The following is an 11194-nucleotide window of genomic DNA, read 5'->3' as shown; positions in this document are numbered from 1 at the left end:
AGCACATGTGTAATGCGCGGTCCATGACGTACCCGGGCCTCACCAGTTCGCGCGCTCGCAGCTACGCACGCTATCATTACCCGTGATGTAAACATCGTGTAACAAGACGGCGGCGCGGAGCCCAGAATCGTGTAAATCACAGCGTGCATCACGTGACGTCACTCGAAATCACTGCCGGATGACTGCCCAGCGTCCGTCTCCCTCCGTCGAGCCACGCCCCCAGCACTCCCTCTGCGCCGGCTCGAGCCTCCATGTCTCCCTCCACCGGCACTCCTGCCGCTCCCCAGACTCGAGCCTCTGCCGCTCCTCCCACCGGCACCCCTGCCGCTCCCCCGACTCGAGCCTCTGCCGCTCCTCCCACCGGCACCCCTGCCGTTCCCCCGACTCGAGCCTCTGCCGCTCCTCCCACCGGCACTCCTGCCGTTTCCCCGACTCGAGCCTCTGCCGCTCCACCCACCGGCACTCCTGTCGTTCCCCCGACTCGCGAACCCACCGCTCACCGGATCTGCACCTCTGCTACTCCGCTGACCGACCCGCCGGCCGGCCGGCTGCGGCGTCGGCTCGCCATCCCTGGCCGCCGCATCCTCGTCCTCCTTTTCCTCCGACGGCGCGGCAGATCTCTTGGCAGCCCGGCCGCCGGACGTCGTCGGTTTGCGCTTGGCTCCGGCGGCGCGGCGCGCGCCCACCGCCCTCACGTAGCACACTTCGGCGGCGGCGCCGTGCTCGAGCAGGTACTGCAGCCACAGCATCTGCTTGGTGGAGAGCTGGTCGCCGGGGCCCTTGACCTCGACGATGCGCGCCGTGCCATCGGCCGGGCTCCACAGCACCAGGTCGGGGAAGCCGCTGCGCGTGAACCTGTCGGCCGCAGACGGCGCAGCGGTGAGGCGGCCGCATCGCTCTGACCCGCGCGCGGCCGGTGGACCGACGCTGGCAGCGACTGGCGGCCGGCCCAGGCTTACATCGCCTGTCGGTCGGAACAGGGGCAGCACACATACGCACAGCGGGATAACGACAGCGCACAGGTGTCCAATGTTGTGAGGGCCCCGAGCGTTTCAATGTCGCAAACAGCTGGCCAATAGCTCCTCTTATATCTAAAGAACGCAGGGTGAAAGCACGTTTCCAATATTGGGAAACAGATCGGTTTGATGGGGGAGGCGGGGGGGGGGGGCTGACCTGAAATCTGGCGAGGATAACTGGACCTGAAAATGTCACTTTAAATCTAAAGAACGTGAAAAAGGAGCAGTCTTTGGAGAAATTTGTGAGCAGGGGGGGGCTGGCTGGCACAAAAACCCACTTTGCAAGCTAGAAGAGACATGCCCTCCCCCAATGGTTACACCCTAGTATAGAGTCAATCATGCATAAATAACCGAAGCGCAGCATCAGCCGTCACGCGAAGAGAAATGTCAACCGGAGTATCATAAATGCACTGCGATGTTCCAATAATCAGGCAAGAGCAGGTCCGAGGCACTTTTCGGAAAGCTCTTGTACAAGATGGCCCATAGCACAACACGAAAATTTGAACCGATCGAAAGAAGGCATAACGCTCACCACGAACAGAAATGCGCGGCGCACGCCACTAATCAAACTGTGGTTAGTTATTGTAGGGCGTTCGTTACAGTGGGCTGTCAATTATCTTGGGTTTTAACGTAGACTACTATAGCACACCTTGCGTGACGGTTATGTTGAACGCCAACAACTGAAAGCTAAGCACCGGTGTGCGGATAATTACAAATATAATCTGTCACGTTGCGTTGATCACGATTACGGGACGAGTCACTTTTTCAAATCAACATGAACTGTCCCCAGCATACAACAAAAGTGCCGGTCTTTGTCTTCTGCAACAAAACAAGTTCCGACAGCTGCGATTTGTGCCTGGCAAAGGCTGCAACACCTGTTTCTTGGACAGATTTACCTTTATCAGCTCCTCCCGGCCGCCGCCACACATTCCCCAAACAGCGTTGATTAGACTTACCCACGCAACGAGATTAAAGAGAAAGATCACTGAAGAGGACCACTGAGCATCGAGCGGCTCAGCGCCAATCGATGCGATTATGGTGGCAAAATCAACAGCACAAGTTCCTCCGAGCAAGTGGAAAGAACCAGTGACCAGCATGAGGGACCCTTGAGTGACGTAGTGTTCCCTGCATATGGTGTCCAACAAAAACGTATAGAGCCTTTTGGGCAAAGTATGGGCGCCATATGACCAAGGTAGTCGGTGCTCCCCAAACCCAAATTATCATCATCATCATCGGGCAAATGAGAAGAACACGTGGACGGCACCTCAAGAGTGCCCATGAGTGGATCAAGAGTGCCCAGTCACGTGTGCTCAAGAGTGGATCAAGAGTGCCCAGTCACGTCAGCAGACACTGCCCCAACAGCAGCGTAGGGCCTTACGAGAAAAACGCAGAGATTAAGGGCAACGTGGGAGGCTTTTAGCGGTCAGACAGACCCGGCGAGTAGACATATGGGGCCGGGGCAGCAGCGTAACGCCCCTGGGCAGCGCAATGAGTTTGTCTGCTCACGGGCTTCGCTTTCGCTTGTGACTTCTGGGTCTTCTGGAGATTCAAACACGTTCTATTTTCTGGGTTTTGTATTTGAAAACTGCGTTATTCCGTTCGCCTGCTTATGGGGTCCTTCATGGCCTATGGGTTAACTCGGGGCACAAGGGGCAGCACGGTTCTGGATCCCCCCTCCCCCCTCCCCTTTGGATCCGTCATTAGCCCGAGCAGTTTGATGCATGGGGCCCGGACAAGAACAAAGGGCCATCCATTAAAATAAGAAGCACCCAAGGTAGTAGGTCTTGCTAAGTATGAGCTAAAATGCTAAATTGCTGCCAAGTGAAGAAGCGACAAGGAGATCCCGTGTCTGCATGATCGCCGTTCATCTACATGCGTATGAGCGCGTCGTTTCGGAAGATATGTAAAATCTGGCACTTGAACTGACCTAGCAGGTCAGCTGGGCAAGACATATCAATGAAAATAATATCAAATGAAGGCTGAATAACTAATATGAACGATGGTAGTACCGGTATATCCATAGAGGAAGTGTCTAGCTATTTAGACGGAGACTTGCCCGACTCTATTTACATTTTTTTTAAAGAAAAGCTAAAATTTTGAGCTGGTTGCTCGACATCTAGAAGTGCTAATGCCGAAGTTTTTGGCTTTGCCAGTGTCGAAACGTAGGGTTTCAGGAGGAATGAAATGGCGGAAAAAGTAACCACCACCCACGAATTTCCACGCTCTCTGCAAAATGGGCTCATTCCCAATGTTAATGGATCAGCTAGTAACCAACCCACTTTCCGACACAGATTGTTATCCGTTCAAACAAGTTGAAAAGCGACTGTTTAAACATCTTTAAGATGTCGTCATTTGCTTATTCGCTGTTTTAGCCTGTCGTCTCTCTGTTATTACAGCATTGGTAACACAAGACATTTTTACAATGCTTTTTGTGAATTTTTGTTCTGACTTCAATTGGACTTGCCTCCCCCCCCCCCCCCGCCCAATCCCCTTGACGGCCCAACCCGCTCGGTGCTATTAATTCGTTCAAAGCATCGCTGGTTAAGCTGGCTTCAGCCAGTGACATGGTTGCTTCTGACACAAAACGCCCACCTTCTTATTGGTTTACTGGTGCACCCCTAGGAGTTTTGGGCCGGCCACGACCCAGATGATCTGCAGTCACGCCCCGCTCGTGAGACTGCGCTGTCTACCGACACCCTCATCGCTCCCTTGTAACGCTTTGGTTATGCCACATCAGACCCCACCTCCACCTCTTTGCGTAGCGTCGCATGCGGACGACCACCGGGAACTCTGCGGATCCTTGAGGCAGCTCCCCAGCGCGAGTCGAGAAGGTGTCAGCGTCCTCCGGCGCCATCTTGGATAGTTCCGTCTTTTGGCACGCGCCCGAACGGCCAGTTGAACACGCTTCGCTCTGGTGGAGGTCTTTTCAGCCCCCTCAGATCTCAGAAAGTAAGAAACCTGGAGACACCAAACTCACAGGGTGCATTGTTCTGTACGTGAACTCACTTGGGTCAAAATTATTAGTTCTTAGTTTATGACCTTCAGATCAAATACGGTTAAATAAAGTCAGACTCTAGATTGGTGTCCAAAATGCGCTAAACCTCAACATGCAACCACCGTGAACCTAGATACCTGTTCTAGGCAAAAGGTCGCATGTGCTCGTTCAAGTTTAGTGACCTTGTTTGTCCCTTCGAAGGTCAAGGTGACCAAAATAATACAAGACTATTTTGATTGTTGCGTTTGAATAAGCGTCAAGGAATACGCTGGCAGTATGTTTTAAAAGCAATATCTTACCTCGGTTATTTCATGTCAGTGACCTTTTCTTACGTCAAAGAAGTTTATGGACGATGCAAAATGCAGTTCCTCACATTAACCAATTGTAAATGAGCACCAGAAACCTCATACAGCAAGTTCTAGAGTCATAAAACGTGGAGATCTCGGCCTTGGACTGGCCTTCATACCTCACTCTAGTTCAATGGAATTTGTCACTTCATTTGTTGTGTTGCCTAAGGAACTGTCTCAGAAGATGCATGCCTTCAGTTAACACTCCGTTGTTAAATCAGACTGAATGCTTCCCCAGGCATTGTCCTCACTGAATTCATGCCTGAATTTGACCTGCTGTAGGTCAGCGACCTTACAAGATGTGTCCATATCTTTAACACCAAACGATCGGCTATGCAGTTGTCTACGGCTGTGCGGGGTTTGGCGCATGACTATTCTGAAGATCATTCGTTGCAGCTCACAGTCCTGCTCTTCTTAAGACCTAAACGCTTCTAGTTTCTGAACTAGACGCCCGCGAATATGTTCAAACGATTTCGTTCAGGCTATTTTAAGGTCATTCAGGCATGCACGACGCCATAGCAGCGTCTTTCAAACCCTGTTGTCCCACAGGCTGTGCTCAAGGCCAGAAAGAATATTATCGTCCAGCCGTTCAGATCTACCGTTCGTGCACGCATTTTCCAGAAAAAGTCGTCGGTTGTCTCCCAAAAAGTGTTCAGCAAGCTGTGCAAGCTTCAATCGTAAATCACGTTTGGCGCTACGCAACAAAGTAAGTCGGACATGGCTTCTCCACATGCTACTTCTGTCGTCGGCTTATTCGGCTCAGGAAACACTATCCGCCGTGCTGCCACCTCTCGACGAGTTTGAAGTACTACAAGTTTGTGGTAATTCGAACGGCTAGTTTGGCGGTACATCAACTCAAGCAAACATTCCATGACGCAGACAAATGATTTCCCAAGAGAGCAAACAAGCGATGGTATATTGCGAAGAAAATCTACTACATGAAGAAACTGTGTTTTATGGATCAGTCTTTTCCACTTGAGAGCACAACACTAGTTAAAAGTGAATTCCTTTCATCAGATTTGATGTTTGCTTCAATGTGTTCCATGTCGAACACTCTATTTAAAGTGCAATCGTAATTTTGTTTTTACCTAACAATCTCAATCTTATTTCAATAACGAATCGTGACGATCTCATTCACAATCTAGTCGTGTGCTTTCCCAGGAGCATAATGCGCGAAAACGTTCATTGATGCAATATCAGAGCGGAGTTTGGGCAGGATAAATAAACAGGTGAATAGCAAGGGACGGGTGGATAAGCTCTTGTGAAGGGGCACATAAATACCCACGCAAGAGTATCGATAAATATCGCGCCTCGAAAACGGAACTAACAAATCGAAGGATAGAAGAGCTGTCAGTAGTATTCTGGCACAAATACAACTGATGGCTGCACCGCAATGCTGAAAGCCTTGGAGTGCCCCATTTTCACAGTTGTGTTTTGCTGGTACGTCTTTGTTAAATGATCTGCCTCGGCAAGGGGCTATAAAGCCAACTTACTCTGCAATACAACACAGTCTCTCCATCCCAATTGCTGATTCCGGAAGACATGCGACCAGCCGACTATTCTGAACTCTTCATCGCCCAACGTAGACAAGCAAAAGCATTGCTAATGGTCATGTTTCCTGTCCGCATATATAATTGATCATTATTGTGGTCATGACAGTCACCATCAGAAAAAATCGTTGACCACTACACAGTTGATGACAGTTTGTTCTCGAGCCTCACCTACTTGGTCACTGACATCGCAATTTTCCAAATCTCACCCTGCAGCACAGAGACCCTGACGTCAGCAGGCCGCAGATGATGAAGCACTAGCGGAGCTTCATGGAGGAGCACAAGAGGAACTTCCGAGCGGCTGACGTATTCGTATTCCACAGCTTAAGCACTATTCTCAATACTGCGCTTCGCATTGCCATGGGGCTGATCGGACGTCTCTGTCTGTAAGTCTCTGTGCAGAGGCTCATGAGCCACTATGCGAGAGACACGGAAACTCTTAAGCACGCGCTATGCTTGCAAGCGGCAGCAACTTTACTCGCATCCCACACATGACGCAGTCTTCTCTAGGCCCTTGGTGCCATTCTTCCGTGGTGGGACCATGCGAAGTATACCGTTCCTTTCTGCGATAGGATTGGGAGTTTATTTGATGCGAGCGGTGTACGCCACTGAAGCGTGACAATGGAGTCCTTCCCATTTTCGCCTTGGCATTTAGTCACGTCAATAGAAAACACGTCACTGTCTGAAGTGGAGAAAGGTTGTGCCTGCCCAGCCATATTTCAGATATAACATTTGGAACATGTGCCATTTTGTAGCAGACATACTTTGGTATACGCGGATGGCTCCAAGCTAACTGGCGGTGACCGTTGTGCGCTTGTGAGTGACTCTCGTTCCGCTCTTCGCGCTGCCCGCATGTGCGTCGGATTTTATACCCGAGTTGATTGTCATCTCGAAAGCACTGTGTTTTATCGAGGATGGAAACGAGAACTTACATCTCATCCTATCGGACTTTTTAAGCAGCCTGTTGGCTCTGAAGCATTTTAACCGACATGCCCTGTTAGAAAGCATATCTTAATTCAGCTGAGCGTCCTTGACAGGGCGGATTAAATGGTTGTGTTCAATCCGTTAACGACGATTGTCTGCATTATTGTGGACGACGTGATTGACCGCTAAGTTGCCGTGATGTGTAGGGCGACGACTCATGTGTGATTTAGACAGGCACGCCTTTCACCTTTCTGAGGTCCCAATGCTTTTCCGCAAGATATTCTCGACGCTAAGAAAAAATGTCCCGTTATGGGCGCAAAATGACGATAGCAGTCGGACTGCCCAAAGAAATGTCAATCATCAACAACGGGTCTCAGCCGATCCATTTACTTTGGTTGGTTCCCTTTGATATACCGCCTTTCCCAGCTTTTACAAAAAGAAAGAAAGAAAGAAACTGTTTAATGTTTGCATCGGTTACGTAAATGTAGGAGGACGAAATCCAGGAAGAAACCAGCACTTAGTGGTAAGTTAGGTCAACGGTCGGCTCAGGCCTATAACTGGTGTAAAAAGTCACACCCCTGCGGAGCGCTAAAACTTTCTAAGTATCTTCTTATAGAACATTAAGAGTTCATTCAGTCTTCCATGCTGTTAAAATTATGCTATTATAAATAAAAAGCTAGAACTAAGCCAGGCATTGAAAACAATGTCACATCGCACAGGCTGGGCTATCCAGTCAGTGTCATTGATTGCAAGCCGCACAAAAGTGTTTGTTATTTACAATCTTCTGAGCACAAGAAACGAGAGCTGGCGCCTTGTTTTTTCTTGATGAAACCAGACCTACGCGGATAGATCACAGCTTTCTGGACAGTTTCGAGTGCGTGCGCAGCACGTGACGTGTACTCTTTGGAGAGCGTGTATTTTACGCGTGTACTGACCGGCCTCGTAGGGCTTCCGGGAGTGTGGTGGTTTAGTTGCGCGTCTGGGAAACCAGAGGAACGCGGTTCGACTCGGGCGCGGTGCCTGCCCTCACTACCAGGGTGAGAGGCAAGCGTCGTTATATAGCCAAATATAGCGTTTCCAAATGTTTCGCCATAAATCTGATGAGTCAGGGACCAGTGTATTCATTGACATACAAGGCAAGAGGCTTAGTGAGAAATACTGTTGCATTATATCAAAGTCACTTATTTTATCTATTTGCCAAGCGTTTTCGTCCGCCTTGTTTCACCAGAAACGTACGGCGTGCGTGGACTAACACGACAGATCGAGGCACCGGTCCGAACAATAGCTCCATCCGTGGCGAAAGCTCATCGCAAGTATCCCGTGAAAATTATGCTGAATGGTATTTCTCTTACGCCCTTTTCTCGTTTCATTCGACATTATAAATTGGAACGTGTGTATGCGGAGCTATGAACTGGGCAATGCACAGCGGACGTGACTCACGCCCGGCGGGTAACGGCTGTCTCAAGTGCAGGCCACTAGGCAGCAGATTAGAGGCTTCTTGAGTATCTAAGCAAATACCCCAGTCTCTACAGATGGTGGATGACTGTAGTCCATACTCTTATCACTGACATGAATCATATCCTGGCTAGCGATCTCACCACTTATTACAACAATAGATAATTCGTATCGGATTTTCGATTGGAATCCCGTTCCGAATGACGGTGATGACACATCGCTTTGTAAGGCGTATGTCTGGGTTTCCTATCCAGTTTGAGGGCACACACACACACACACACACACACACACACACACACACACACACACACACACACACACACACACACACACACACACACACACACACACACACACACACACACACACACACACACACACACACACACACACACACACACACACACACACACACACACCACACACACACACACACACACACACACACACACACACACACACACACACACACACACACACACCGCAGGCTTCCGTCCCTCCCCCAGCGATATTTAAAATGCGATGTTTTCATTGTTCGGCCTCCCCTCCCCACTCTCAGCAATTTTAAAGATCTCAGGTCTCAGAGTACCCTTTGACAAAATAAGGATCGATTTAATCAATTTAGATAATACACTTCTACCACTCGTTTCAAGACAGGCATGTTTCCGAAATACCATCGTATCTACATCTCCATCCTCCTGTTTTTTCTCCGAGGAATAGGGCCGTTACTGCTGTCTTATCTATCAACGCAATTTTGCAATGAGAGAGGGAACTCCCGTGGTCGGCCGTCCCTATTTTCCAAAATGGGACACTATGCTCAGGTCATGTTGCCCCGTCTGATTCTAGTTTTAACCCTCCAGTCTTTATTCGTCCCACGTCTCCAATCTCAAAAATTGCTTTACACCCGTGCCCTTGCTATTCGGATCAATGGTTATTCACTCCCCGAATCGGCGTCGAAATCATCAGCCAAAGCCACCCTCGTGCGTAAAACACCGGATGCGTAAAAACCAAAAATCCGATATTTGCGGGATGTCTCCAGTTGTATGTTCTGTTAGTTTGTTTCCAGCTGTTGACTTGCTTGAAGAATAAAAAAAACGCTTGAAAAATTGCTGCTTTTGAATAGGACATTTGAATATGATAGACTTTGTTTTCTCCATTTTTCGTCGATGACGTTTGTCAGTCCTGTTCGCCGGCAAAGTTGCGCCAACCACTTAACATCAAAGATTAAGATGTAATCCAGCGAGAACGTTTTTCAACAACCCTAGGATTAAGGTATTTCCTGGCCAGGCGAAACGCAGTGTTATCTGTCAACTATCATCGCGCGATACTATCAAAATCCTATTTATCATCGTGACAAGGACCCGTTGTTTGCACTGACTCAACGTACCGCTGGCAAGCAATTTGACAGGAGATGCACCGCGTTGCGCTGTCACTTGGCGTGCATCATGACGGTGAGATGACAAGACGGTCAGACGTCATGCAGAAGTCTGCACCCCACCTGACGTGATATGGTAGTTGTGCAAGCAGGAAAGCCACTGAACTCGTAGTGTTTCGGTGCTATGATTTTGGGGTTTTCATGCTAAAAATAACCGACCTTCAGCTTAGCAGAAGCCTTTGGTCAGGCGATGTATTGAAGTATTTAAGTATTCGTGATGTTTTGAAGACCCGACGTTCGGGAGCTTTGCTCATGGTGAGATTTCTTCGAAAAAATCGATCAGCACCAACCCACTATGTCTTGCCGCTCTGCAGCACACCGCACAACATGTGATTAGTCCATTCCTCGATACCATTTTGTGTGATGCATCCAGGTGGAAGACATGCCATCGAACTGTGCTTTGAGCCATCCACTCCCGAAATGTACACATAGCCCGTCAGATAGCTCAATCGATTGGAGCGCCTCTCTTCCGATTCACCCACCGGTGGCGCGGTGGGTTGAGTCGTTCCAGGTGCCCGCTGCTGGTCACCGACCGGAATAGCTCACGGCCGGTGGCAGCGGACACCCCACGGTCAGGTGACGTTATTGGACTGGGTGGGCGGTGCCGAGCATTGCGGCACGCTAAGCTTTCGCCGCTAAATAATCCCGTGGACTCGAAATTTTATGATCGGAAGTGGCGTCGGCTCATGCAGCAAGCATTCCTTCTTGTGGGCCCTCGCCCAAAAGTGGATTTCATCATAAGGCTCCGACCAAATAATTGTTTTTAGGTAATGGCCGCCTCCACCGTAATCCACCACAATTTGTCACAACCAGGCTTATGAGGAAGAAGTCTGTATGTCCCGGAGAGTGGTGTGTATATCATATGATCCTCAGCACACGTGGTCTTGAATTTCAACAAAAGACCTTAATTTCAGAAAATCTATCGACAACATCTTAAACCAAAAATATCCCAGATCTTGCAGGACTTTTCAACATTTTTTAAAGATTTCAGATCCCAGAACATCTTTCGGCAAAATTTCTAGAAAAAAGATCCAGGGCGCCAAAATGCACATTCCGCTTTCATACTTGTGTTCAACAAAGTTCAGCCGATACAAATGAATGTAATCTTGCCACACGGTAATCGAGTCGGCAGGTAACAATGCATCGTCGTCACCACAAAGATAGCAGCGGTCGCGGCAATCAGCATATAAGGAGCCCGCCCCGGTCGGGACAGCGCACCACTGTTCCTGCACGCGACCTCACTCGACCACGTCAGGCGCTCGGCAACCATGAAGGCCCTCTGGTGCCTCATCATCTGCTGCCTGCTGGCACCAGAGGCTCTGTGCTGGAGGAAGAAGTTTGGAAAATTCCCAAGTAAGTGCAACATGGGTGAGACTGGAGATCCAACATCGCTTGGCTGTGCAGTTTCCAACGAATTGTGACCACGCTAATGATCAGCTGCAAATGTCGACAGCGGATATGACCATCAGCAG

Source organism: Pollicipes pollicipes, unplaced genomic scaffold, assembly GCF_011947565.3.
Source record: "Pollicipes pollicipes isolate AB1234 unplaced genomic scaffold, Ppol_2.1 Scaffold_4219;HRSCAF=4965_pilon_pilon_pilon, whole genome shotgun sequence".
Lineage (NCBI taxonomy): Eukaryota > Metazoa > Arthropoda > Thecostraca > Pollicipedomorpha > Pollicipedidae > Pollicipes > Pollicipes pollicipes.
The sequence above is the reverse complement of the archived record's forward strand: the minus strand, read 5'-3'. Positions refer to the sequence as shown.